Genomic DNA, 25667 nt, shown 5'->3' with positions numbered 1-25667 from the left:
GAGGAGAGTCACATGAACATAAAGACTGTTTAAATCAGAGTTTCTCACAGTGTGGTTCCTGTATCAGCATCCTTAATATCATCTGGGAATTTAATGAAAAGCACATTTTTTTAGGATCCACCTCAGGACTGATTCAGAAACTCTAGGAGTGGGGCCCAGCACCTGGGTTTGATGAGTCCTCCAGGTCACACTGGTAGCTATCTCATGAGAATTACAGACTTAAAGAATGTTAAACCTGATACAGTGGAGTATGCCAATAATCCCAGTGACTCAGGGGGCTGAGGCAGGAGGATCACAAGTTCAGGGCCAGCCTCAGCAACTTATTGAGGCCCTGAGCAACTTAGTGAGACTCTGTCTCAAAATAAAAAAGTAAAAAAAGGGGCTGGAGATATGGCTCAGTGGTTAATTGCCCTGGGTGTTAGCCCTAGGAGCCCACACCCCTCTCAAAGTCAACAAGTGAAACTAATAATAAATAAAGCAAATTTAAAATGAAACAATACTGAGTTATATAATTAATATATTTTGATTAGATCAACACTGGATGGAATATGGAATGGTTGGACATATTTTTTCTTATTATGTTCTTAGAAGTCCAAGTATTAGTATTTTCACTTCTTTTGCAAATAACCATTAGACAGATTTGTAAAAAGATTGATTGTACACTTTCATTTCCTCAAGCAGTGGTCTATTCTTTAAGATAATGCTCATTCTCTAGACAGCAGATAAAAGACTTGGAGACACACACAGCTGAAGGAAATGAAAAGCGACAAGGCCAAGAGAACAAAGATGAGCATTGCGTCCGTCCAGAGGTGGTGGTGGAGGAAGAGGCGACTGTGTGGCTGCCTCTGTTGGAACCTTCAGGAAATGAATGTGAACATTTTGTGTTTTCCCTTTACACCTCAAGAAACTTGGAATAATACTTTTTTTTTTTTCTTTCTTTCTTTTTTTTTTTTTGTGGAGGATCCTAAATTTAAGCAGATGAAAAACCAGACCTGAGAACAGAAAAATCAGAATCGAAGTAAACACATTTAATTATTGTTTACCGTGGTTAGCTGATCTTCCATCATGATGTCTACCTCTCTGGTGTAGCTGGTTAAGGGTCACACCCATTTTTAAATTTTTCTTTTTTTTTTTTTTTTTTTACCAGGGATTGAACCCAGTGGCCCTTAGCCACTGAGCCACATCCCCAGCCCTTATTATTGTTTGAAACAGGGTCTTGCTTAGTTGCTGAGACTGGCTTTGAATTTGCAATCCTCCTGACGCAGACTCCTGAGTCACTGGGATTATAGGAATATGCCAATGTGCCTGGCTCCATTTTAAAATTCTTTTGGTGTATCATGAATAACAAATATGCAGAGAAAATTTTTCATTCATTAATTATTCATCAGTAGATGTTAGGACTCACTGTGTGGTAGAACTGCCCAGGGTACATATGTGGAAGATACAAAGCAGAGAGCAACATGAACCTGCCCTATGGATGTTTGAAGTTCACCAGAAGAGATGCTTTTGCATAGGTACATATGATAAAAGTCAAAAGTCAGTATGCTGCACAGTGGGTCACAATAAAGGGCTATTAGAGGTCAGAGGAAGAAAAGTGCACCTTTGAGCTTTGGTAAGATTTGGTTAGATTTGGTTCACAATGAAATAAAATTCTTAATAATTAGGTTTTTATTCTGACTCTTACTATCATTGGCAAATTAAATTGTTGCGAAAATAAGTCTCTCCCATGAAAGATCTTACAGAAAGATCCTAACTGCACCAGCCAAGAAGACTAGAATTTAGCTCTGAAAAGAATGACAGCCGAGGTCAAAGATGCAAGCCAGGGTTTGAAATATCTGGTCTATAAAGGCATGAGTGTATGATGCGAAAGCCTGGGGCTACACTGCTGGGGTCAATCTGCATTAATTGCTAACAATTAGCAGTAATGACCCAACAGGAGTTTGGGCAGCATCCAGACTAAGGCAAAAGCAGCATCTCCAGGAGCGAATGCCATGCTGGGAACCCAATAGTTTCTAGGTAACAGGAAATGAATTGGTTTCCCCCAGCAATTTACATCGAGAGTTTTATAATTTCACTACAAAGGGTTCCCTGAGGGAAGTTTTAATATATAGCATTATTAAAACTTACAACCCCTCCTAACCAGAGGTGGTGGTTATTTCCCCACCCCTCATTTCTGAACTCACCTCCTGACTTGCTTTAACTGGTAGAATGCAGGGAAAGGGAAATTGTGCAAGTTTTGTTGTTGGCAAATCTTCAAAGACCTTGCAGCTTCCGCAGTAGCCTTCTGGGGGAGTGCTCCCTGAGATGGCCTTGTGAGGCAACTGGGCTAACCTGCTGGAGCATGAGCAGCTTTGGGGAGAGGATCCCAGTCACCCCAGCTGACAGCACCCACTTCAGGCAATGAATGAGCTCATCTTGGGTTTTCTGGTCAATGGTGTACTTAAATATCGAACGAAGTGTTCAATCATTGTAACACCTTCCCAAACATATGGTAAAGTTATTTCTAATAATAATAAATACTACAAATTTCTCTACATGTTGTTTGACTTTAAAATAATTGACAGGTAAAATAATGAATAAATATCAATTTCAAAGATATTCAAATTGAATAAAATATTTTATGCTTTAAAATTAAATTAAAAATTATATTTTTATTAATTAAAATTAATTAATTAAAAATTGTATCTACCCAACAAAATTATTATACCCCAAGTTCTCACGTTGATTCAACTTTAAGAATATTTTACACATATAAAAACTCCAAATGGTCTTAGGAGAATAATTGTAAAGATAAGGAAGCAGAAGGTAAGTCCTTCTATCTCGTCATTCTGTCATGGTTAATTTCAAATCTTCTGCTTAAACACAAGAATACATAGTAGCACAGGCAGGTGACGTGAACTGCACACAAGGAAACTTGAGCAATTCCCAATCATTATGAAATTATTCTTAAAATCAACAAGTGTAACCCACCCTGTGGGGTTTGGGGTGGGGAATAAATTAATTTCTAAGTACAATGCAGCTTTTATTAAGGTTTAGGCAATAAAATAAGCTAATTTGAGCTTATGTTTATGTTATTAAAACTCAGGAACTCTAGCAATTGTTTAGAAAAACTAAACCAACATATTTTCTGTTCTTTTTTTTTTTTTTTTTTCTCCCCCTGGGAGTAGTAGTTTGTCATGCTATTTAGAATTGCTGGCATGTAATAATAACCAGAAGAGGGCTGACTTTTAGTCATGTTAATTATTGCTCTACAACTCTGCAGATGATGCATCTGGCTCACCTGTACTCTGGCTAGTTATTTCCCACTGCCTCACCCAGAATATGCCTCTGCTTCTGGCCATTCTATAACCCATCAGACTGTGACCCCAAGAATGTGCCAGGTGAGACCAGCAGTCTGCCTGGTTAGCCCAAAGAATCATCAGAAATAATAAATGATTATTTCATGTCATCAAGTTGTGGGGTAATTAGGTAGCTATAGATAACTGATAAAGAATATAATCCCATGGAACAAATGGGATAGATTTTCTTTTTGAAGCAATTACAGAAGCTGTAAATGTGTATGGCCTTCCACATTGAAGGTAAAGATTTGGAGAACGTACATAGGTTATGAGTTATTTAAAGAGATGAGGTCATTTATCCACAATGAGAGAGATGGTTCAAAAAGGAAATGGTGAGAAATGTTTCTGTGAGGATTGGAGATTTAAAATGATCATGAATGTGTTGGTGAGTGGGTTTGTTTGAAAGAAAACAGTGAATCTAAATCATTTGCAGGATTTTGAGTGTGAAGTCGAACTTTCTGGAATGGGATCTCAATGTCCCTGAAGCAATGAGGAACATTCCTAGGTACCAGCAAAGACATGAAGTTCTTTCCAAAGTCCAGGAGAAATAACACTGTAGGGACTGTATTTTCCTGGTAGGGAGCTTTAACATACTTTGTTGGTAGGTAATTTCTGAGAAAGTATTTAAGACATGAATATAAAAAATTGGCACAAAAAAGCCTGCTAATTACTAATAACTTTTAACTTATGTAGGGATAAATTATATAACCAATGATAAATGCTGTTTCCATATCCTGTTCTTTAAAAGCCTACAAATAGAAAACTGAAGTCATATGAAACTGAAGTGCTAACATTTCAGTCAGTTTATATTTTTATGACTTTGATTGATTTTCATGCTCTCTCTAAATTTTTTTTCTTGAAGAATCTATCTTTTTTTGGATCATAATTGAGCAAAGATGAAAGGGCATAGTATAAAAATTGGGAAGACTGTGGTTCTCAGGAGAGCTAATGGTCCTTTGGGGTAATAGTAAATAGTAAATTGAAACATGTAGGGAGGAGAAATAAATTCCTGGAATAATGAAGAGCTGTATGTTGTAGCTATTATGGAGTGTAACAGATGTCTGTAGGTAGAAGAACAATATGGAGGATGTGCCAGAGACGAGGAAGAGAATCAGTGCTGAAAATTATGATCGTAGTTGGTAAATGACAAACAAAGGAGATAGGAAAATTTAATTTTGAGTGATAAACATAAATTCATATCTATCACTGAGACTTAGAGGGTAAAAAATTGGGGATGTAATATGACAGTGGGAAGTATATGTCTTATTCAAACAACTGTAAGGGCATCATAGAATAATTCATTTTTAAGAGGTTAGGGTTATGATGAATGGTGGAGAGATTTCTGGAAAGATATAAAGAGAGAAAAATAGGTCTGATAGTACTTTGGAATGGATTGCTGCATGCCTGGTCAGATGGAGAATACAAATGAGGCTTTCAAGATAGAGATTACAAACTTGAAAAAGAGGCCAGATATAGGTATCAAGGTGTAGCGCATTAAAAAAACAACTTTTTTTTCTGAACATTACAAGGATCTCCTATTAAAATTAAAGGTATTGGTACAGCATTAATTTCCTGACTGATAAAGAATTTCATATGTAAGAAAACATTGAGAAAATGAATACTGGTCTGGTCTTAGTTTATTCAATTTGAAAGAACTACTTCATAAAAAAACACTGCTAGGAACTTTGGAATGGAAACCATCATGACATGATGAACTTCTTCTTAAGACAGAAGGGAAAGATGAACTCAGGCAGAGCTGATTTGAGACTTCTCAAAAGTATACTTCAAAAATCTTAGAGAAAATCATGTTTTAATTCCATGACCAAGGACTCAAAATGAACCAAAACTAAAACGAAGTGGAAGTTCATAACAGTAGCAACAGTGGTAATTGAGTTTTTATTACAAGTTAATTACTTAGCCAGGCACTTTGAATACATCATTTCTAGAAAAAAAGTTTTTTTTCATATTCACCACAAATCTCCAAGAAGAGAAAAAGGTGTGTGTGTGTGTGTGTGTGTGTGTGTGTGTGTGTGTGTGTGTGTGTGTTAGAACTGGCTTATGAGATTATGGAAGCTAACTCCCACAATCTGCCATGAACGAGCTACAGAGTCAGGAAAGCTGGTGGTATACTTCAGTTCAGGTCCAAAGGCCTGAGAATCAGGAATGCGGATGTGCAAGGACAGGAGAAGATGGATATCCCAGCCAAAATTGAGAGGAAGTATGCCTTCCTTTTATTCTATTCTGGCTCTCCATAGATTGGTTGATGGCCAGCCATTATTGGTGAGAGTGATCTTCTTTACTCCTTCTACTGGTTCAAGTGCTAGAATTTTTTTCTGGAAACACCCTCACAGATGCACCCAGAAAAAATGTTTTACCAGCTATCGGGTATTCCTTAGCTTAATAGAATTGACATATAGAATTAGTCATCATTCCATAATAATAAGTAAAGAGTATGAAGAATGTTAGAAGTATTTTGAGAATAAATTATGGTTTCAGAAATGTCTGAGAGTTCTGACTTTTTTCTTGCCAAATCCTGAAGATTAATATCTGTTAAGCAACTTGGAAACACTAAGTGAACCATCTTGTGCTCAAATCAATTATGACAAATTAACCTCATTTTATTTTTTGCTAGTGTGAGTGGGATATTTTTTCATTGGGCTGCCCAAGATTTACTGCAACTGGATTTTAGTAAAGTATTTCAGTAAAAGTATTTCAGTAAAAGCTTTTTACTATATCTTAGTGGACAAGATGGAAATATCTGAACTGAATAATAATACCATTAAGTAAATTTGAAGCTTTTCAAAATGGTGTTGATTAGTGGGTCAATATTATCTTGAAGTTACTGGGCTAGAAGGTAGCTATATGACTGTGATCTTGGCAAGGTTCTCACTAGCTACTTGAAAGAAGCTAAAAAAGTTTCACTTTTCATATATGCACAGTATACACACAGACACGCATAATGTATACATAGCATTTTAGTTAATAAAAACAAGCTCAAAAGTTTCCAGCAAGTTGGAAAGAAGTGTTGAGAACAATCAAATGAAGTTTAAGTCTAACAATTATAATTTAAAAAATTAATACCACAAGTATATGAATCCTGATTAACCATAGTTTATGTGGAAAAACAATCCTAGAAGTTTTAATTGACTGCAAGTTCAATACGAACTTATAATGAGACAGAGTTGCCAAGAAATCATCTGCAATCTTTAGATCATTAACATAAGTAACATACCCAGAATATGCAAAATATTAGGTTTCTTGAATTCTATATAGATCAGAACATGTTGACAGTATGATATTCAGTTTTAGTGTGTCATTGACAAATGGGCCTAGATCTAAGGAGGATTCCCAAAAGAACAACAACAAAAATATAGAAATCACACTGTGGGAGCATGGAAAATGTTTCACTAGGTAGAGAATACTGATGGAAGGATCATTGTTTTCAAATATTTGAAAATCAAATCTTAACAATGCATACGAACTAGGGATTATACTTATTCAGTGTCATGCTAGGTAACTAGGGCCAATTAACTTAGGTTATAGGGAGATTCTAACTTGAATTACAAAAAAATAATGGGATGGACTTGGAGCTCCCTATCACTGAAGCTATTCTGACATAAGTGTGTTTGACACTTCACAAAATCACTCCAATTCATTTTCCTGTGTTTTCTGTGAGATGATATCAGATAATATCTAACAGTCTTTTTTTTTTTTAACAAGAATCCATAATTCCATGCAATACCAATAATCTGACACAAAAATGGAGAAAATGAACCTGTTTGCCATCTGATTGACTCTCATTTGCTATAGTCTGATTAGGCTGAAAAACCATAATGGTTTGCCTGGTATAGTTCCAGTTTAAGCACTGCAAATCCCATGTCCCAGGAAATCCCTCAGTCCCTGGCAAATAAGAAGAGTTGTCCACTCTAGTCAGACTCAGCCAATAACTTGCAGCGTACATCCCAGCTCTTAAGTAGCATCTAGGGTTGATCCATGCAATGGGATTTGCACCAAGGGGTTGGTTGGTCTGATTTTCTATAACTATTCTCCGTGAATGTGAGGAAACCCAAAACTACTACAGTTTCCAAGCGTGGATCAGGGTCCCATCAATGACCGTCAAAGTTTTGAGGTCATTCATGTGGTGATCCTTGGAAGCCTGGCAAGGAGAGTAGAGGAAATAAGATGGGAAAGAGAAGTAAGTCAGGAGAGTGCTTTGATGCACAGATTACCAGTGTGGGCAGCGAGGGCAGGCCTCCCGGAAACTTCATAAACAAATCTTGGTATTATACCTCTCAAGGACCCTTTCCACTTAAGATAACTTTCCAGTATGTATGGCCTACTTTGCTCAGTTGTCCTTCCTAAGGAAGTCCTCCCCTCCCCCCGACTTTAAGCAAAGGGAAAAGCAGTAGGGATATGGGCAGGGCACTGACAGAGACAGCTACCTGCCTCTGATACAGACTTCATTTCTTTGATCTCTAAATTAGTTTCTATGCACTGTCACAGAGTCCCACTGAATTGAAAGGAGCAGCATACATTTGTGACAGATTGGATACATGGACTCAATACCTCACTCCTGCCTATATCCCTGCCATTCACAGTAACGCCCAGCCGAGTTCTGCTGAGGTCGGCAAAGCCACCTAGCCAATCTGCAGATATACAACAACAAAAACACTCATCGTTGGGTGAGTTATCATAAAATTTTAATTTTAAGACATTTATTTCTAGACCACACTCTCTCCAGTATACTATGAATAATTTTTAATTCCTAAAATTGCAATGGTCATAACTGTACTACATTGTTTTATTGCACAAAAGCATTAATGCATAATATGTAAACATTCAACAATCACACATTTTTATGTATATATTTGTCTCAGCTACCCTTATGTGTCAGAAGCTGTCAATTTCTCATTCCATCTCTTTCATTTTAAATATAGATTTTTTTTTCCAACTGTTTTAGGTTCATAGCAAAATTGAGTAAAATGTACAGAGAGTTTCCATGTACTTCCCCTTTCCATGCACAGCCTCCCCTGTTATCAACATCCCACACCAGAGTGGTACATTTGTTACAGTCAATGAACACCGACACATTATTATCATCCAAAGGCTGTAGCTTATGTTAGGCTTCACTCGTGGTATTGAATTTTCTGTGGGCTTGATGAATGCATAACGACATGCATCCACCACTGTAGTATAACACAGAATAGCTCTCCTGCCCTAAGGGTCCTTGGTGTTCCACTTGTTCATCCTTTTCTCTCTTGAAATCCTTGGCAACCACTTACTTTTTACTATTTCTATAATTTTGTTTTTTGGAATCAATCCATCTGGCCACAAGATTTTGTTGTGTATCTACAGGTTGGCTAGGGTGAATTTTCCAGCATTAGCAGGACTAAACTGGGCAGTTCCAGGCTGCAGCTGGACTGGGTCTGCTCCATGTGTGTCTCTCACTTCTTTGGATGAGTGGACCAGCTGGGGTGTGCTTTTCTCATGGCAGTGGCAAAGGCACAAGAGCAACAGCAAACGCAAATACTCTTCAAGGTTTGCGGTAAGGCCTGGCAATCTGGTCACTTCTCACCACATTCTATTAACCAAAACTGTCACGGGGTCAGATCCAAAGTCCAGGGGCAGGAAAGCTCACTCTATCTAGGTAGGAAGAACAGAAACTTTACTGTGACAGGCAGGAGTGAAGTATTGAGTCCACGTATTTAACCTGCCACAAATGCATGCTGCTTTTTTCAATCCAGTAGAAACTAACCTTTTCAGATTGGTTTCTTTCATTTAGTTATATACATTTAAGTTTCTTCTACCACATAATTTTTCTAAGTATTTATTTGCATTTAAAAAAATACTAGGAGTCTCAGCAAATGGGAGAAGCCTACACTTTCTGACCCCTGAATATATGCCTCCAAATCTCAATTTTTTTCTTTAGTAAAACATACTTTGGTGTGCTATTTTGAGGTTAGAGGTATTGCTTAACAACACTGCAATAGTGGAATTGCTATAGAGAGATTACTAGGGAGGACCCACTGGTATAAGAAAAAAATTGATTTAAAAAGTGAAGAAAACTGAGAGAGCAAAGGAAAGAATAAAATGGTGTTGTCAACAAAAAGGCTTCTGTTAAATTCTTCTTCCCCTGGAGGGACCAAGATAGGTTCCTTTGGCACTTTTGTTTCTGTTTGGGAAAGACTGAGGAGAAGAGATTCCATATGCAGTAGCTATTCTCAAGACTGTCCATGGGAGAGAGGATGCTAGGAGATTGTGGACTGATGTTCTTAATGTAGTCTGTAACGAGAGGTTGGATGGGAGGGAACTTTGGCTCAATATTCACTCTACATCAAAAGTCTGCTGGGAGGCAGAAAGTAAAAGTGAGTGTGCTCATGCACACTTTGAATGGTGTTGGTGTTTTTGGTAGATGACCCTCTGCCATGATCAGGTCTCCCATGGATTCTCAGTCTTGCAATGTTCACAGTGACATTTCTTACATATACTGTGTAGTACTTTGTTACTTCATTGTTGTGCCAGAAATCATTTGTTTGCTCCCCCAGACCTACTTTCTATCCTTTTTCATTCTGTTCTGTCTTGGAAGGCTAATCTGTGTGGACTACATCAACAAACTCCATGCAGGGGCAAGTTTCTTTTCTTAATTTTACATTTAAGATAGGTCTACATTTAAGATGTTTCCTGAAGGACTGAGAGAGACTGAAATACATTATACAGCAATTATCCACAAAATAAATGATTGTGAGAAGTAACAAAAGATAGTGTGGACTGTGCTAGTACATGTACAAATCCTCTAAGAAGGTATGCTATGTTTATTAGTTACAAACATAAATACATAGTATAAATTATATATAAAATATATCTGTGCAAATATTATATATGCATGCACATATGTAAAATTATCATCACATGCTCCATTATGAAAATAAGGCTAGGAGTTTTGGTTTTCCTTAGAGAAGAATAAATGTTACAAAACTCTACAGATTTGTTCTGGTTTCAGAAAGAGGTTGCTGGGGCTAGTGTATTCATCATTTTAATTTTTTCATTCTTTTTCCTTTCTTTTCCTCTCCTTTGCTTTCCTATTTTCTTTAATTTTCCCTTAGCCCTGCTTGAATACTGTAAGATGAGCACTAGTATAAAGTGTGGGTATGTGGAAGGCATAGATTTATCAGAAGGAGTTGCCACCTAAGCAAAATTTGACCCTAGCACTTGGACACTTCCTTCCATTTTAGTGATCTTCAGGATATAGTCTCCAAATGGAAACATACAGATAAACACAAAACTTCAGTTGGCTAATAATGATCAAAACTGTACATAGGTGGATTACATTTTATTGTTAATATCACATTATAATGTATAGACACATATGATATTTTGCCAAGTTGGAAGTTATTTTTATTTTCTTTTTCATTCATATTATTTATTTATTGTTATAGTTAAGAACTGGTAGGCAATTCAGACAATTGAGCTAAAAGTCCTCAAGAAAATCTTATATCTACATCATTTGAGATCTAAATAAAAAGCTAATTCACTTCCAGAAATCACTAGAATGTTTAAGTCAATTTTAATTATCATTAAAAGGAAATTTTAGTAAAATATTTCACAAAATGCATTTTACATCATATGTAATCTAGTGAAATTTCTTACATTGCAATTTATACTTTCCTACAATTTTAGTCTTTTCTCTATAGGCCACTGAATACTATTATACATTATGTTCATTTTTCAAACATTTTTGATGAATAGTTTTTTTTTTAATTTATTTTTTTATTGTAAACAAATGGGATACATGTTGTTTCTGTTTGTACATGGAGTAACAGCATACCATTTGCATATTCATACATTTACATAGAGTAAAGATGTTTGATTCATTCCCTTATTTTTTTCCTTCCCCCCACCCCTCCCACCTCTCTTTACCCTCTATACAGTCCCTCCTTCCTCCATTCTTGTCCCCCTCCCACCCCCCATTACGTGTCATCATCTGCTTATCAGTGAGATCATTCATCTTTTGGATTTTTTAGATTGGCTTATCTCACTTAGCATGATATTCTCCAATTTCATCCATTTGCCTGCAAATGCCATAATTTTATTATTCTTTATGGCTGAGTAATATTCCATTGTATATATATACCACAGTTTCTTTATCCATTCATCAACTGAAGGGCATCTAGGTTGGTTCCACAATCTGGCTATGGTAAATTGAGCAGCTATGAACATTGATGTGGCTGTATCTCTGTAGAATGCTGATTTTAAGTCCTTTGGGTATAGGCCGAGGAGTGGGATAGCTGGGTCAAATGGTAGGTCCATTCCAAGTTTTCTAAGGAATCTCCACACTGCTTTCCAGAGTGGCTGCACTAATTTGCAGCCCCACCAGCAATGTATGAGTGTACCTTTTTCCCCACATCCTCGCCAACACCTATTGTTGCTTGTATTCTTGATAATCACCATTCTAATTGGGGTGAGATGGAATCTTAGTGTAGTTTTGATTTGCATTTCTCTTATTACTAAAGATGGTGAACATTTTTCCATATGTTTGTTGATTGCTTGTAGATCTTTTTCGGTGAAGTGTCTGTTCATTTCCTTAGCCCATTTGTTGATTGGGTTATTTGTATTCTTGGTGTAGAGTTTTTTGAGTTCTTTATATATTCTGGAAATTAGTGCTCTATCTGAAGTATGAGTGGCAAAGATATTCTCCCACTCTGTAGGCTCTCTCTTCGCATTGCTGATAGTTTCCTTTGCTGAGAGAAAGCTTTTTAGTTTGAATCTATCCCAGTTATTGATTCTTGTTTTTATTTCTTGTGCTATGGGAGTCCTGTTAAGGAAGTCTGATCCTAAGCCAACAAGGTGAAGATTTGGACCTACATTTTCTTCTATAAGATGCAGGGTCTCTGGTCTGATTTCAAGGTCCTTGATCCATTGTGAGTTGAGTTTTGTGCAGGGTGAGAGATATGGGTTTAGTTTCATTCTGTTGCATATGGATTTCCAGTTTTCCCAGCACCATTTGTTGAAGAGGCTATCTTTTCTCCATTGCATATTTTTGGCACCTTTGTCTAGTATTAAAAAATTGTATTTATTTGGGTTTTGTCCATGTCCTCTATTCTGTACCATTGATCTACCTGTCTATTTTGGTGCCAATACCATGCTGGTTTTGTTACTATTGCTTTGTAGTATTGTTGAAGTTCTGGTATTGCGAAACCCCCTGTTTCATTCTTCCTGCTAAGGATTGCTTTAGCTATTCTGGGTTTCTTATTCTTCCAGATGAATTTCATGACTGTTAGCTCTATTTCTGTAAGGTACATCATTGGGATTTTAATTGGAATTGCATTGAATCTGTATAGCACTTTTGGTAGTATGGCCATTTTGACAATATTAATTCTGCCTATCCAAGAACATGAGAGATCTTTCCATCTTCTAAGGTCTTCCTTAATTTCTTTCTTCAATGTTTTGTAGTTTTCATCGTAGAGATCTTTTACCTCTTTGGTTAGATGGATGCCCAAGTATTTTATTTTTTTTGAGGCTATTGCAAATGGAGTTGTTTTCCTCATTTCCCTTTCAGCTGTTTCGTTGCTTGCATATAAAAATGCTTTAGATTTATGCGTGTTGATTTTATAGCCTGCTATTTTGCTGAATTCATTGATGAGGTCTAGAAGTTTTCTGGAGGAGGTTTTTGGATCTTCTAAATATAGAATCATGTCATCCACAAATAGTGACAGCTTAAGTTCCTCTTTTCCTATTCGTATCCCTTTAATTTCTTTAGTCTGCCTTTGCTCTGGCTAGAGTTTCGAGGACAATGTTGAATAGAAGTGGTGAAAGAGGACATCCCTGTCTTGTTCCCGTTTTTAAAGGGAATGGTTTCAGTTTTTCTTCATTAAGAATGATGTTGGCCATGGGCTTAGCATAAATAGCCTTTACAATGTTCAGGTATGTCCCTACTATCCCTATTTTTTCTAGTGTTTTGAGCATGTAAGGGTGTTTTGTCAAACGCTTTCTCTGCATCAATTGAAATAACCATATGATTCTTATCCTTAAGTCTATTGACATGATGGATTACGTTTATTGATTTACGAATGTTGAACCATCTTTGCATTCCAGGGATGAACCCCACTTGATTGTGGTGCACAATTCTCTTAATATGTTTTTGGATACGGTTTGCCAATATTTTGTTAAGGATCTTTGCATCTATATTCATCAAGGATATTGGTCTAAAATTTTCTTTCCTTGATGTGTCTTTTCCTGGTTTGGGTATGAGGGTGATATTAGCTTCATAGAATGAGTTTGGTAGGGTACCCTCCTTTTCTATTGCCTGGAATACTTTGAGAAGTATTGGAATGAGTTCTTCTTTGAAGGTCTTGTAGAACTCAGCTGAGAATCCGTCTGGTCCTGGGCTTTTCTTGGATGGTAGATTTTTAATGGTTTCTTCTATTTCATTGCTTGATATTAATCTGTTTAAATCGTGTATGTCCTCCTCGTTCAGTTTGGGAGGAGCATATGTCTCTAGAAATTTGTCAATGTCTTCTGTACTTTCTATTTTGTTGGAATACAGATTTTCAAAGTAGCTTCTCATTATGTTCTGTATCTCAGTGGTGTCTGTCGTGATATTTCCATTTGCATTATGTATTTTAGTAATTTGTGTCTTCTCTCTCCTTCTCTTTGTTTTTGTGGCTAAGGGTTTGTCTATTTTGTTTACTTTCTCAAAGAACCAACTTTTTGTTTTGTCAATTTTTTGAATAGTTTCTTTTGTTTCAATTTCATTGATTTCAGCTCTGATTTTAATTATTTTCTGTCTTCTACTACTTTTGCTGTTATTCTGTTCTTCTTTTTCTGGGGCTTTGAGCTGTAATGTTAGGTCATTTAGTTGTTGACTTTTCATTCTTTTCTGGAATGCGCTCCATGCAATGAATTTTCCTCTCAGTACCACTTTCATAGTGTCCCAGAGGTTTTGATATGTTGTATCATCATTCTCATTGACCTTTAAGAATTTGTTAATCTCCTCCCTGATGTTTTTTGTTATCCATGTTTCATTCAATAGCATATTATTTAGTCTCCAGGCGTTGGAGTAATTTCTGTTTTTTATTTTGTCATTGATTTCTACTCTCAGTCCATTATGATCTGATAGAACACAAGGCAGTATCTCTATTTTTCTGCATTTCCTAAGGGCTGCTTTGTGGCATAACATATGGTCTATTTTCGAGAAGTTTCCATGTGCTGCTGAGAAGAAAGTGTATCTGCTTGTTGATGGATGAAATATTCTATATATGTCTATTAAGTCTAGGTTATTGATTGTGTTATTGAGTTGTATGATTTCTTTGGTTGGATTTTGTTCAGAAGATCTATCTAGCGGTGACAGCGGTGCGTTAAAGTCGCCCAGAATTATTGTGTTGTGGTCTATGTGATTCTTGAAATTGAGAAGGATTTGTTTGATGTACAGGGATGCACCATTGTTTGGGGCATAAATATTTACTATCGTTATGTCTTCCTGATTTATGGTTCCCTTAAGCAGTATGAAATGTCCTTCTTTATCCCTTCTGACTAACTTTGGCTTGAAGTCCACTTTATCTGATATGGTCCATGTGACTGAGTCCATGTGACTGAGTCCATGTGCGTGGTAGGTTTTTTCCCATCCTTTCACCTTTAGTCTGTGGATGTCTTTTTCTATGAGATGAGTCTCTTGCAGGCAGCATATTGTTGGGTCTTTCTTTTTAATCCATTCTGCCAGTCTATGTCTTTTGATTGATGAGTTTAGGCCATTAACGTTCAGGGTTATTATTGAGAAATAATTTGTATTCCCAGTCATTTGGCTTATTTTTGGTTTTTAAGTTGGCTTCTCCTTTGAGTGGTTTTTCTCTAAGGTAGTTCCTCCCTTTGCTGACCTCCATTGTTGTTTTTCATTTCCTCCTCATGGAATAGTTTGTTGAGAACATTCTATAGTGCAGGCTTTCAATTTATAAATTCTTTTAACTTTTGTTTATCATGGAAGGATCTTATTTCATCTTCAAATCTGAAGGTTAGTTTTGCTGGGTATAGGATTCTTGGTTGGCAACCATATTCTTTCAGAGCTTGAAATATGTTGTTCCAGGCCCTTCTAGCTTTTAGAGTCTGGGTTGAGAAGTCGGCTGCTATCCGTATTGGTCTCCCCCTATATGTAATCTGATGCTTTTCTCTCGTGGCCTTCAAAATCCTATCTTTATTTTGAATGTTAGGCATTTTCATTATAATGTGTCTTGGTGTGGATCTGTTGTGATTCTGTGCATTTGGTGTTCTGTAAGCCTCTTATATTTGATTTTCCATTTCATTCTTCAGGTTTGGGAAATTTTCTGATATTATTTCATTGAATAGATTGTTCATTCCTTTGGTTTGTATCTCTGTGCCTTCCTCAATCCCAATAATTCTTAAATTTGGTCTTTTCATGATGTCCTATAGTTCTTGGAGATTCTGGTCATAATTTCTTACTATTTTCTCTGTTTGGGCAACTTTGTTTTCAAGATTAAATATTTTGTCTTCATTGTCTGAATTCTGTCTTCCAAGTGGTCTAGTCTGTTGATGATGCTTTCCATTGAGTTTTTTGTTTGGTTTATTGTCTCCTTCATTTCAAGGATTTCCTTTTTTTTTTTTTTTTTTTTTTTTTGAGAATGTCTATCTCTTTGTTGAAATGATCTTTTGCTTCCTGCAGTTGCTCTTTCAGCTTATTGGTATTATCATTCGTTGCCTGCATTTGCTCTCTTATCTCATCCTTTGCTTCACGAATCATCTTAATCATGTATAATCTGAAGTCCTTTTCTGACATTTCTTCTAACATACTGTCATTGGATTCTATTACTATAGAATCTAGATTTGTTTGGATCATTTTCTTCCCTTGTTTTTTCATGTTGTTCATGTATCTTCCCCTCTAGCAGTGCAGATCTGGGGTATTACAGATTTCCCCCTATAGGCTTATAGTGGCCCTATAGGTTTCCAAAACCCTTTCTGTAAGGGGAGATCAATATTAACAGTGCCCAAATCAGACTCTATGCAATCCTAGACCAAATAGCCCCTATGGGGACAATAACAAAATTGTCATAATAAATAAAGTGAGTTCAAATATTATCTTCAGTAAAACAAACAAGTTTGCAATAAGGTCTGCAGTTTCTAATGGAGGACAAATAGTATGCAGAGGGATGTAGAATGTGGCTGTTAATGGGATAAGAAAAGAATATACAGAAGTTCTAGAAAATAGAAAGGGTGAGAGTGTAATCAAAAGAAATCGGATGTTAGCATGCAAAAAAGGGAGAAAGAGACTCTGAGGGAACAGGTAAACAAAAGGAAAAGACAGCAAGAAAAGTAAAGAAATAAAAACTTAATTTTTTTTTAAAAAGGAGAAAAAAGAAAATCTAATGTATAGCAGTCATATACTAATGAAACCTCCTAGTGTTCAGTAGCCTGATGCCTGAGAAGTACCTGACTATGAACTTCAAGCCTCCAGCAGGCATCTCAGGATGGGATTTGCCCCACCCGAAGATCAGAGCTAAGGCTTCCAGGATTATCCAAGATGGCTGCTCTGGCTTTGAAATGTGTTGGCAAATGGGGAGCTGCAGCTCAGGGGTGGACGTGGTCAGCTGGAGGTCCTGGAGACGGGATGCAGTTGGTCCGGCAGGGGTCCTGGAGGTCCGGTGTGTTTGGTGTGGTTGTGGGATCCTGGAGGCCAGGTGCAATCAGTCCATCTGGGGTCCTGGTGATAGGGCGCAGACAGTTGGTCTGGGGGTCCTGGCAGCAGGGAGCCGTCAGTCGATATGAGGGCCCCAGAGGCAGGGAGTGATCGGTCAGGCTGAGGGATCCTGGAGATGGGGCTCAGTCAGTCTGACCAGGGGTCCTATGGGGCCTGGCTGTTGTCTCAAAATAGCAGCAGCCATGTGTAATCAAACCTGCAGGTACTATAACTGAACTTCCAGGCAGCAGCAGGCAGCTGGTGCTCCACTGGCAGTTGGCGATCAGTTTGCTGACTGTTGTTGGACAATCGGGAGGTGAACCTCGAGCATTGGGTGATGGATAGGAGTAAGGCAGGTGATGGACAGGTGAGAGGCAGGCAATTTTGATGATGATAGACACCTGACAGTGAGCAATATGCTCTCAAAAAAGGTGTCGATATGCTGGCAGACTGCAGGTCATCACAGCAGACAACTGGGTAAACACCAGGGGATCGATAAGCAGCAAAAACTGCCTCACCAAGAAACAGATATTCTCTGCTTGAATCCGGCGTTAAGGAGCAACAAGGAACGCAGCCTCCCTCTAGTCCGCCATCTTGGATCAGCTCCTAGATGAATAGTTTTTATTTTTGTTTGTTTGTCTCTTTTTGGTACCAGGGATTGAACCAGGGGCAGTTAACCACTGAATCAATCCCCAGAACTTTTAAAAATATTTTGTTTAGAGACATTGTCTTGCTGAGTTGCTTAGTGTCTCACTAAGTTGCTGACGCTGGCTTTGAACTTGACATCTTAATGCCTCAGCCTCTCAAACCACAGGGATTACAGGCATGCTCCAACTTGCCAAGATTTTAATGAATAATTTTAATGACTAAATATTCTCATACAAGTGGTTGAATGCCCATTCATCCTTCCACCTATCCATCTATCCTCTATTCATCCATTCAGGTATTTACCAGAAAAGATGCTAACATTTGGAAAAAGCTAGAAGCAACTACATGATTATTCTCCATAATCTCCAAAAACAAATAAAAGAGATTATGGTGTTGTCAGGCTGCTAATTTAGACTAGGGAGGCTGGAAAAAGCTTTTGAAGTAGACAAAGAAGAGGGTAAAAGTAGGAAGCAGGGTTTGGGGGATGGTAATTTGCCAGTGATCTGAGTTTTGAAGCACAATTAGGAGTTATCCAAGTGAAAAGGATAAAGGGGGAGAATAGAAGCTGAAGCTTATAGAAAAGCATAGAGATGTGAGAGATCACCTTACATCAGGGGCAGTGTAATGCACATTGTTTAATATATCTAGAACAGAGGGTAGGGAGAAGAGCCATGAAGGGTGAACCCAGAGATGCAGGCAAGTCTCTCATGAACTGGGAGAGTTTGGGAATTGACTGAGCAAAGCAGAGTGATATGTGTTTTAGTAGCATTACTCTCAGAGTTGTGGGGAAAGGATAGGAGGATCCTGGAGAGGCAGCAGCGTATTGGACTGTGAGTGAATGAAAGCAAGGCCCTGCCTGTGTTTTCAAGCCTGAAGCTGCCTGAATAGTGTATGATATACACTGGCTCTGCTATGCACATTTGTTAAATGAAGAAATAAACACAGAGATCATGTGGGGGAATTCTGAGGTAATCCTGGTAAGAAATGACAAAGGCCTGAACTAAGGCCCTAGTAACAGAGAAGGATAAAAATTAGATTATTTAGATTAGTGTTTTCCAAGCTTTTTCAGTTGTGACCAAATTAAGAAATCCACATGCATGTCTACACACCCCACACTAGAAGCTAATGTTTTTACTAACAGCATTTACTTTCACAACTTGAAAGCATTCTGTTTTCTTCCTATATTGCATCATTCCATACTACACTATTTGGCTAGTTTGTTAGAGTTGCTATAAACAGGGACTAGGTGGTTTAAACAAAATACATTTATTTTCTCACAATTATAGAAACTGTAAGTTCAAGGTCACAGTATTGGATAGAAGAGTCTCTTCTATGATTTCTCCCTTGACTAATGGTTGTCTGATCTCTGAATCTTCTCATGGCTTCCCCCTGTGTGTGTCTATGCCCTAATCTCTTCTTCTTATAGGTCTTACCCATATGACCTCACTTTATCTTAACTATCTCTTTAAAAGCCCTATCTCCAAATACACATTCTAAGATCCTGGAGGTTAGGACTTAATTATATGAATTATGTGAAGACTTAATTCAGTCCATAACACATTTAATCAACCAAGCTCCATAGCACACCTTATGGCTCATTCCTTGTGTTATGTAGTCTATAGATTTAAAAAAAAAATGTCTAATTGCATGTATCTACATTCATAGCAACATGCAGGAAGGGGTTGACTATTGTTTTCGTCAGCTTTTTGTTGCTGTGACCAAAAGACCTGACCAACAAAAATGTAGAAGTGGGGAGAGTTTATTTTGGCTCATAGTTTCAGAGGATCAATCCATGGTCAATGGACCACATAGCTCTGGGCCCCAGGTGAGGCTGAACATCATGGTGAAGGAAATGGCAGAGGAAAGCAGCACAGGATATGATAGCCAGGAGAGAGAGAGAGACAGAGAGAGAGAGAGAGAGAGAGACAGAGACAGAGAGAGAGAGAGAGACAGAGAGAGAGAGAGACAGAGATATCGATCCTCTTTGCTCACCAGGGACAAAACATAAACCCCAAAGGCAAACCCCCAGTAACCTGTTTCCTCTAACCCCACTTTACCTGCTTGCAGTTACTGTGCAGTTCATCCATGTCAGTGATCCATTTATTAGGTTACGTTTCTTATAATCTAATCATTTCAACTCTGAAAATTCTTGCTTTGTTCCACACGTGAACTTTTGGGGAACGCTTTATATCTAAACCATAATAATTACCCTAAAAATTCTATGCTCTTTTTGCTTTTCCTTCCTCTCTTTAACCCACTAACCACCCCTAATCTTTTTTATGTCTCTGTAATTTAGCCTTCTCCAGAAAATCATACAATTGGAATCAAGTAGTATGTAGTCCTTTTATTTTAGCTTCTTTCACTTCATAATATTTAATTTAAAAAATTCCTATGGATCTGGAAAGCATTGTGTTAAGTGAATTAAGCCAGACTTAGAAAAACAAATATCATGTGTTTTTTCTTATATGTGGAATCTAGTGGCAGGGGATAAAAAGGGGCCATCACACAAGTAGAAGAGAGAGGGGTAATGAAGAGAGCAAGGGGGAGATCGGGGAGGTAATGTGGAGTGAGACTAATCTAACTATGTTATATGCCTGTATGAATGTGCCACAGTGAAATTCATCACTGTATAATTAAAATATACCAATTAAAAATATAAAGTATAAAAATGGCTATTCTAGCCTATTAAATTGATTTCATGACCAACTAAATACATTATTTTCTATGTGGTAAACACAGGTTCAAGGAGGAAGGAGATAGAACTGGCAGAACTTGGCGAATGTTAAGCTATGCAGAAACATGGGATCTAGAACTTGGGAGACAGTCTGTGATGAATATTTGGCTGGCACACAGGTGTCAGTTGAAGTCTTGGATGTCATGGGGTCTACTCAGAAGATGAAGAAAGGGTGAAAATTGGGGAGTAGAGGAATAAATCCTAGAGTGTGTCAGTCTTACTGGTGTCTGACTTTGTCTTGAGTTTAATTTTGAGCTGGATATGTTTAGCTATGCATTTGCCAGTTTTTTTTTTTTTTTAATCTGTGAATAGTTTGTTCATATCTTAAGGAAACATTTCTGTTGGCTTGTTGATCTTTTCATCAATTTGTGAGAGATATTTCTATTTTAAAGGAAATAGCTCATTGCTAGATGCTTTGAAATATTTCCCCCATTTTTTAGACTTGACTTTGTCTATGATATTAATTGCTATGAAGAAACTCTAAATTTATATGTAGTCATTTTTACCAATGTGAATATTTGTGTTTTCTGAATGTTATGATATGCTTAGCCAGGGTTCTCCTTTCTGATATAAAGAACACTATTCCATGTTTTCTTATAGTATTTCTATTTATTTATTTAAATTTTGTATTTGAAAAATTGTTTCTTTTTTTGATTACATGTTTGCAGAAAAAGAAACAGCAAGCAAAATAAAATATACATGATTATAAAATAGTAAGACTGCATTGAGCCAAACATAACAATCACGTAAATGTGAATGGACTTAACCCATCTATTAAAAGAAAAAGATTTTCATTTCGTTTCCTAAAACAAGATTCAAATACATGCTATCTGCACGAAAAAGAAAAAAAAAAAAGAAGAAAGAAACAAAACTAAATTAAAATGAAGTGTTTCAAAAAGTTGAAAATAAACTTGATCATATGGGATAATCAACCAGGATGTTGTGGGAATCCCAGGATGAATCTCCCTGTAATACATATGACATGACATGGCCTCCCTGAAGAGGGTGGAGGGAAGAAGAGCTGACCTAAGAAACTTCGGAGAATTGCATTTTGATGAGGAACTATAAAGTCAAGACCAAAAGCAAAATAATACATTAACACCATCTTCCAGTTGGTACATTTGCTCTCATGAGGCTATGCGTTACCAATTCAGAATCTGCTTTACCTGTACACTGGAGATAGACAAGTAAGTGGATGGTGAATGATTTCAGTTAGGTTTTACTCACGTGCCTTGTAATTTTTATTTATCAACATTTTGAGTGGATGCTTTAATCGCTATACGTACTCTTTCCTTTTTATTGGATTTTTATTTATTTCACCTCTTTGTTCTGGGACTGACAGTCCAGAGGCATGACTTATATTGTCGGCTCAAGACTCCACTGCATGGTGACATTGAAAGACATTGTAGAAAGTCACTGAGGCTGAGGACCACTTGGCCTGATACTGGCTGCAAAGCTGGTCTGCTTCCTGCAGCTCTTTTGGTAGTCAGCTTCTTCTAAGACCTAGACCAATACAGAGACAGCTGGAACTTCTCTTAATGTCCTCTCGATCTTGCTCCAGTTTCTTTTTTCCTTTTATTTTTTGTAAAGCAAGTCTGGGTTCAATCCTCAATCTGACATCAAACATGTTAGACCCATAGTTTGCTGCAGGATGTGAATTCCTGGCTTTCTGCTTGTTTCCGGAACCAGAGTTCAGAAGGCCAGAGACCTTGGAGTTGCATTGCTTTGGAGATCTGTTTAATTTCCACTCCATGGAGTTGTTTACTTGTACATGTGCATGTGTGTGTGTGTGTGGGGCTATTCCTTTGAAATTTTTCAGTTTTGTATTTTATCTATTGTTGTTTTATATCTGGAGTAGAGGGCAAATCTGAAAATATGAACTTCAACTTCAGTGGAAATTCCTCATTCCTTCTGTGGAATTTAAAGCTTTTCTTTAATATATCCTATACAAATTTTGTTCAATTTATTTCTAAGATTATAATATTTAAAAATATTATAAATATGGTCTCTCACTCACTATAATTACAAACTGGCAACAGTTTATCACAAGGAAAACAATTAAGTTATATTTAATTTATAATTGGACATCTTACCAAATTCTCCAATTTTTCCAGTAGTTTTTATACTACATTTACTAGTGTTTCTATATATCAAATTTTAGCATCTGAAAACAATGTCAATTTGTCTAATATTATCTAATCTCTATACTTTATTATTTTGTATAAATGTATTGTTATCTTCCTCCTAACTTTAATGGAAATAGTATAATATTTTGCTCTGTTTCCATAATATATCATCCTTTCATTTTATTTAAAACCAGTAGCATGTGGGTCAATTTAAAAAGCACTTTAAATCATTAAAACAATCATTAAAACATGATTCATTTATACCTTAAACTTCATGCTTTAATTCAAACATAGTCATTTATTTGCCACACTTTATTAGAAAATTAAGCCTTTTTATTTGAAATAGGCTGCTGATTGGGAATGTAAGTCCTCTTTTTATCATAAACCATACCCATAAAATATTGTCTATAATTTTTTCTTGTGGGTCTGATTTAACATTATCCCAAACCTTTATTGTTCTCTAAAGTATTTTTAATGGTTCACCCTTATTGAGTCATTCTGAAGAATTTAACTTAATTTTCTTAGAAATTATAATGGTTTTGGCATTTATATTTTATTGATTGCTGTAGCATCTAATTAAATTGTGTTGCTATGTAGCACAGTCTGATTGGTTTAAATATTTGGGTGAGTGTAGAACTTTGAAGTGTACATGTATCAAGTTGGATCAAAAGTAGGTGAGTCTATTTAATAGTAGTCTTCTATTGGTAAGAATTCATAAAATCCATGTTCAAAGTTTTCTTTTGTGGAGAGAAAGCTAAGCAGTATTATTCCTAGAAGTTGATGAAGCAGATATCAATTAAATGTTCTTTTCCTAAATGTGTGTTTTTTACCTAAAGGAAGTCATAGCATTCTGATGGAGTTAATTTTTAAAAAAGTAAGAATATCTATACATTTTAATATATTTATTATTTCAATTTTGGCAATGATCATATGGGTTTTCATCTAATGTGAATTATATTATTAGATTTATTTTAATAAGCCATCCTTGCATTTTAGTATATTATTATTTGAATTTTATTATTATGCTACATGTATTAACATTTTAATAAATTTTAATGTACACTGAAATCTGCCTATTATTTTATTTAGCATTCTTAGATTGAAATGCACATGTGAAATTGATCTACTTTTGTGAGCTGCATTCATCATTATTTTGTTAATTATAATAATCTCATGGGGACTTAAAATTTAAGTGGCATTATTCTTTGAATTTTGTTATGAATGGAATTTTCAAATAGAAGTTTCCTACAATGAGAAGTAATAATGATACACAATGGTATCAATCATTGTCACCACACATTTTCACTCAGTCTTCCTGAGGTTGTTCCAACCTCCAGTGGGGAGCTTCTGTCATTCTTCGCTTCACTAAATAAAGACAGAATACAATGAAATATTATATTATATATTATCTGCTGAATAAAGAGGAAGGCTGTGAAGTGTTTTTACTTTTTACACACACACACACATACACACACACACACACACACACACACACACACTTCATCTCATTCTGCAATAGAAGTTAATACACATTGAAGTGACTACTGAGCTACTGAGGGTCTTTCTCTCCATTGGTATCAGGTACAAGATTTCCATTGACAGTAATGGAGCTTTAGTGAGTTCATCTAAGGAAATGGATTCCAAGAATGGCAAACTTTAAGTTCTTCAAAACTGTTTTAGTTGACATAATTAAATTTTCTTCACGTGAGGGAGGGCTGGAGTTAAATGTAAGAGAAAGGCAAATGATAAAATTTCTATGCTGGGATGCATCTTGATCATTTTCTTCTTCTGAGATGAGCATTTTATTAAATTTACTTACCCAGTCAATCAAACTGGACTTTCCTTGTGGTGTCAGTTAATTGATTCTTAGAGATTAGTATGCTTTTAGACCCTTTTTTTCTCACCTAACCATTCTACTTGGACAGAAGGGAGTTATGTGGATATACATTAGCCATAGTTTTAGAGGTGAGAAGTGTGAGGCGATTCTAGTTATTATATTTTATTTTGAAAATCAAATATTCTATTATTGGCAGATACTTTGGTGTATGTGTGTAATTTCTCATTTTTGAGGTTGGAAAACATGCCATGAAGTGATATCTTTAACAAATGTCTACATTAAGACCTATGTTTATTTCAGAATCAAGCAGAGTTTATTACTATGCAGAGTTCATTTTGCATTTTTGTTGGGAGACATTATTAAACATTTCATTTGTTATAAATTTTTTATAATGCTAGAGTCAGCAGCATCTTGAACTACTTGCTGATCTATCTAGAAATTCTGTCTCTGATCATAGTCTGCATATTCATAAAGAGGAGAAAACCTAATTGTAGTCTTTAAAAACACACAATATCTAAATTCACAGCACAGAGGAAATGTATTCTAATTCATATGATAGGTGGTCATGGAATTCAGAAAAATATTGTAACTTAAAGTGATAACCAAGTCAAATGTAGAAGAGCCACAACAAAGTTACCCTGTTGTGAAACCAATCAGAACAAATCTGGCCAGAGGTTATGCTTTAGTTGTTAACAAAGCCATGAAAAGAAAACATTTGGCACCTTGTGGTTTTAACAGAAGAAAACTGTTGAACTGCAAGTGGAAATATTAAATATTTTTTATTATTAATTATTTAAACATTAAAAAGGACATTGAATAATAAAATAATCTTTTTCATTATTCAGCTCCTTTCCCTTTGGGTTTATTGACATTTTCAAATTTGCCACAACTTTTTTAAGGAAATTGTCAAGCACTTTCTTTAGCTGGACTAACTTGGCTTTAATTGATCTGTTTTCTGGTTTTCCCAATTTATAATTAATAGCTTGAAAAGAAAAACCCATTTGTAGTGCCCTTCCCTGAGTAGCCATGGCTATATAATGCAGAATAGTGGATAAATATATCTTTACATTTCCATCCAGCAGTATAGCAATAATGACTTGAGTCTGTTGTCTGGCAGAACTCCCACGTACTTATAAAGAGACCAAGATCTCTGAAAATGATAGGTCTTTTCCAACACACTGCTGAAAATCTTGTCAATTGTAAAATAATTGTTAGCCATTGTAGGGTTTGAGGCAATAGGGATTTACATGACTATAGTGGATCATTTATTTAGAACTGTGTAGGGTCTAGCCAACAGTTCTTG

Source organism: Sciurus vulgaris (assembly GCF_902686455.1).
Source record: "Sciurus vulgaris genome assembly, chromosome: 3".
Lineage (NCBI taxonomy): Eukaryota > Metazoa > Chordata > Mammalia > Rodentia > Sciuridae > Sciurus > Sciurus vulgaris.
The sequence above is the reverse complement of the archived record's forward strand: the minus strand, read 5'-3'. Positions refer to the sequence as shown.